This window comes from Nicotiana tomentosiformis, chromosome 8, assembly GCF_000390325.3.
Source record: "Nicotiana tomentosiformis chromosome 8, ASM39032v3, whole genome shotgun sequence".
Taxonomy (NCBI): domain Eukaryota; kingdom Viridiplantae; phylum Streptophyta; class Magnoliopsida; order Solanales; family Solanaceae; genus Nicotiana; species Nicotiana tomentosiformis.
Window position 1 is genome coordinate 95,881,764 of NC_090819.1, and position 6,000 is coordinate 95,887,763.

Below are 6,000 nucleotides of genomic sequence, written 5' to 3' on the forward strand. Positions count from 1 at the left end.
AAATAAGGATAGAATAATTTAATTATTTTTTTAATTAATATTTTTTAATAAACGTGTAAAAGAGAAACAAGACAAATAATATAAGTAGGAGGAAATAAAGTTTATACTTTCAATCTTGATGATTTTGATGTCTATAGTTTCCGAAGAGGGTTGATGAATGGGGTCCGGTTAGTAGGTTACCCGTTCGCGTCGGCGCAATATAGGCAGTTCGATCAAAGATTGGGGTGGGTGGTGTTCAAATCTAGCGGCTGAAACTTTTCCTCTTCAATCAAACAAATATGAAGCGGAATATTTATTGGTAGATTCTTCTTATTATTGGAAGCTAAAAACTAGAGCCAGTGCACGAGTAGGAATCTTTACTCGTGGGAAGTACATATAGATCCTGCTCAGAGAAACAAAAAAGAAAAAAAAAAAAAAAAAAAAAAAAAAGAGAGAGAGAAAGGAAGAGTACATGTGATAGTATTAATTTCTCGCATAAACTATGAATATTTGTTTGTTTAAAATATGGGTGTACATGAGCCAGGTTTGTTTAATTTTTATCGAAATCTAACCAAATCAACTATATCAGTTTGGATTGTTCGATATTGTCAATTTTTCTAGCCTTTTTTGTTTTATAAAATTTTTACTTTGTTAAATTATAGATAAAGTTTTGATTTGTTTAGTAAAAATTGAAAAAATTGACAAACATAAGATTTAATAAAATATATTTATGGGAAGATTTTTTTTAGTAACACATGATAGTTATTTTAATAGTCGTCTAACAATAATTTTTCGATGATGTACGCTCTCAAGATTAAATGAATTTAATGATTAAACACAAAAATCAATATGAAAGCTAAATAATGATGTGTTCTATATAATTTTAAAATTATCCATAAAATACCATTTCAAATTCAAAAAAGGATATAAGAGTTTAGTAGTTCTTGACATACGAATATGAAAAAATAAAGGGATTGATGCATTTCAGTAACACTTGATAAGATAGTAATGATACTAATCATTATTTAAAGTAAATAAAAATAAATGCACTTCATAATTCTATTAAGTATTACATCTCATGAGAGGATCACAAATATTTCTAGACATTTTTTAGAGAAAATTCAGTCACGACCCAAAATCCATGTGACTGGCACCCGGCATACTACCCGACCCGAGCGAACCAAACCATGTGATACGTCCAAATCATATGCATGAAAACCAATTTAACTGCAAAAACTCCTTGAAAATCATATACATTTTCAAGTTAAATGATAAAATATTTTCCAATTCAAAATCACACATGATGTCTTTCATGTTAATAAAAATGAGACTAAGTAAAATAAATATACTTTCATGTATGTCGTGTACAACCCCGTTATTACAACCTTTCACAACTATCTATGGAGCCTCTATACCAAAGAATAGAACCAACGATCGGAGTAGTTCCAACAAAATAAAATAAGGAAGAATATAATAGCTATCACGAAATAAAAGTGGTGCTTCATAATACCTCGGAAAGAGAGTCATCCTGGCCTGACCATATGCCACGTATCATACATCATCCTAAAATATGTAAAGTAAGCAGGACCCTGGAGGGGCCCCCCTAAGGGATGCGTACACCACAACAGTACTCAATAAGTGTCATAGACTCTCTCTAACTTAAGTTCTTGTGACAAACTTTATAAAAATAATGCACCAATATTTGATATAAAACGATAAGAAATTTTATCAATTCATGACCCTTGTTATTTTAAATAACAACCAAGTGAAATATAACCCACAATATAAACTTTTAACACATTTACATCAATCCAAGATTTTGGATAAAATCGTACAAAATCATTTCATTTGCTTTAAGTCATTGAAATCACTCTAGGCTCCTTAGGCCTAAACATAAGAAAATCATCATTATCTTTCACTGGGAGTACTATAACATCACCGACATAAGAAGGCCAACTAGGTTATGTACCTAGCGGCAAGTATCATATACCCTACTTGCTCAGGTCATCTCATCGTAGTACCGTACGAATTGACTCAGCCATACTAATAATAGTACAAAATAGTACTCTCTTGAGAGAGAGCACTCTGTCGTAGTCTATACCACAAAGTGGCAATCTACGCCTACACCGACACGCATAGTTTCATGACAACGAACACGATATAAGAAGTCAATCTCGGTAAACCCAAGTAACTTCCAAAACATTTGATACTTCAAAAATAGATTCATAGCATAGTAGCCTCAAAGGATCTATTTTTATCAAATCATAGCATTTATAGTAAATCCAAATCATTTGAACAAAATTTAAATAAATAACATTTTACATGCTACAACCTTTAGCAATTTAACATCAATCTTTTAAAGATACCACAAGTGCTATTATGTTAGTCAATTTTTAAAAGAAATACTTTCCATAAAAATTTATCTTTAGCACTCAAATATGTATACTCTTGTCAATACGTAAATTTCGATAAAAACTTATAACATTTATCTTGAGAGTCATTCTGCCCACAAGATTTAAAATAAAATTTTATAAAACGGCATGACACTACATATGCAACATAATATTCTAGTACATGGAGACGTCCGTACTTGTTTGTCCCCACAAGCACGAAAGCACATTTGCAAACAACTTAAGTATTAACTCGAAACATGCTTTCAGAGAAAGTCTTTCAAGAAGAGTAAGTTTTAATCAACTCACCTCGCTTTCGGTTTATTAACATTCACAAGCTTTCAATCCTCCTCCATCATTCCAATGTTGATTAAAATACTCAACATCACCAACAAGACGATATCTACAATTAGATATCCTAATTACATCAGAATATGACCTAAGATATTGATCAACTTTCGTATATGGCTCTTAAGTTGGCTACAAGCCTCCAACAAGTCAAATCGCCAAATAGTTTTACATGCTAGACCATTCAACTTCATTCTTATATTTTAATACCCATTCGAAGTCATTAATGATGTTTTAATACATCAATTATCCATTGCCACCAAGTTACTATTCATCGTCTTCCATAATCAACACTTGCAAAATATACAATTCGGGTGATTACTTAGTTGATCACTTCTATATTTTGCTAACAAATATTTTCATAGGTTCATTGTATTCATAAATTTCATCGTCAAGATTACCATTCATCTTCTCTCTTATTTTCTCAAAAGTATTATTCATGCCATGTACTAGAGTTTTATAATCCAATTTTTCAATCATTAAAACTTATAACAAATGCTTCAAATACTTCAAACTACTCATAATAAACGAGTTTGAAGCATTGGAATTACCTCTAGTAGATCAATCTTAAAAAATTACCACTATGGTGATTTTTGTGTTGTTGAGGATTTGATAAAGAAATCTAGTATTTGGATGTAAGAATGATGTTAGAACTCATGTATATTGAGTAATAATCAACCTAAAATATCATTAACAACTTACCTTAATTAATTGGACTTGATTTGAGCTCAAAATTGCCCCTTCACCTCAAGAACCCTAACCCCCAAATAAACAAAATACTCTCTTTCCCCAATTTTGCATTTATAAGCACCGAATTCTGGGTTTCGGATGCGGCCCTGGATATTTCGCATCCCCACTTCACTCCTATATGAAGTTCGGATGTGGACATGGACGCTATGGCAGTACTTCACTGCCAGACTCTATTTCGGACGCAGCCTCGGATAGCTTCGCATCCGCATACTCCTCCGTCAACCTTTGGTAATTTGGTCATAACCTCTTATAGGAATGTCCAAATGACAAACAGTTTGAAGAGTTAGAAACTTGACTCAAAGATATTTCATTTGATAGTTTGTATATCACATAACTTCTTATATATATGTAGATATGCTCGTCCAAAGTTTGGTCTTGTGTGCACTCATTTGGAACATTAGTCAATCATGTAATTTTCAACTTGACTTGGACTTAGGGCTATCCATAGACCCCACATCACTTATAATATATTTCGTACACTTATTATAATATCCAATTGATATTCATCATATTAATAGTCCTCGTCTGCATATAAAATAATAAAATTAGCGCACATCAACTTTTCGGGGTGCTACATTCTCCCCCAATTAAGAACATTCGTCCGCGAATATTTTACAAGTAACTTCTAAGAATAGAGTTACCATCCTTTTACCTCCAACCATTATGCATAGGCACTTATGACTACATGGGTCTTATACTTTCTTTCCAAAATCTTAACTTACTTATGGCCCTCAAAATTTGGCTATCTTTACAAATTCTTAAAAGTTTCGGCAGAGTTTTCCCTATAACTAGGACTATCTAAAAACTTTAACCTATACAAAACAAGCCCCCACCCGGGCACCAATAACAATATCGCTCAACAACCAGAATTATAGAACATGATAAACTCTTTAGTCCCCACACGGCCATACATATACCATAAGTGCATCAAATATATACTTTTGCACTCTGAGTATTTACATACCTGCATACTGCTGAATATTAATAATAGCCACTCGACATAGTACCCATAATACTACTGAACATATTTGTAGTCCTTCATCTTGAAGACGTCAACTTGTACCTGAAAAGTATCTTCAAGTGAACTAAAATCTCTTTATGATTGGAACTTTTACAAATTTCATAATGTAGAATGACACATTTCTATTCTGCCTAAATTCTCATCTTCCTCGAAGCTATGGCTCATGTTTGGTGAGAGCAAAATTATATTGCCCACTTGGTATCTATGAACTTATCCATTTCGACTCATAGGCTCGAAATTTTCTTATAACCAATACTTTTAAATTAGTCTGTTGCCTTTTTTGAGTCTTGTTTCTAGGAAAAATTTTCCTACTTAAGACTTTTAATATTCTCTAATCATCAAAACTATTTTGGAATGTTCTTTTATTCCTTCCAAAGATTAATAAGTTATTTATCTCAGATTTATCCATCATATGATAATTTCATACCCCCACTTTCGCTCATACTTTTAGAGGTCATGTTAGATCCATAACTTGATAACTATTGTTACCAGCAAGTTTGCTCTAAAAATAATTCAACTCATTTCGTTTGAGTTCATGACACTAGTTTGCCACCTACTCGTGGACATCCGTGTTCTAGTTTTAATAAACCATCACTTTAAAGGTGACATCTGCTTACTTAGACGCTCCCCCACTTAGGAGCAAATGAAATTTGAAACTCTTACCTACCACTCAAAGAGTTAACTAAAATTTCAGATAAATTTTCTCGGATCATTTACATGCTCATCTGCTTTTACGGGCTATTTATCCCCAAATTAGAAATCTCTATTTTACCGCTTCAATCTTTTATCATACATTGTCTTTTGTTTCATCATTATACCGATATGCTCATTATTCTGACAAAATGATACATTGGTTATACTCGTAGGAATTTTCTTTGTCCATTTTCGTATCCAAGTATCACGTCGCTACTAGCTGCAACATATATTGCTAAGGGCCATTATTTTTCACCCTTACGACATCTTTATAGTTAGCACTTCACTCTACCGTTAAAATCTCTTCTAATATTTTACTTTTCAATATATATTCTCATACAGTTCTAGCAAGTACGATTACCTTGCACCTCTCATCTCATCCTTAAATATGCTGAACAAGTGTGACTCCCTTAGGTTAAATCCACATATCATTATATAATTTTTCAAAACATATACCATCTTCACAATGCTACATGTAATAATTACACATCCTATCTTTATGCCACCATCATGTTCTCCAGCCGCATATATATATATATATATATATATATATATATATATATATATATATATATGAGATTCCGTAGTATATATCTCTGAAATTATATTTCTTGCTCTTAAGTTCTTTCATGAAACTTTATTTTGATGGTATCCCACAGAGTAGGCTAATACTTATGATAAAGATGGCATGCATGTAGGGTCTTATTACCTCATGTCTTCATCACAATATGAACTCTTTTGATCGTAGCTAATACCACGTATTTATATAAACATGTTTCATACGATAATTGTATACTTGCATATTTTTTCATTATTCAT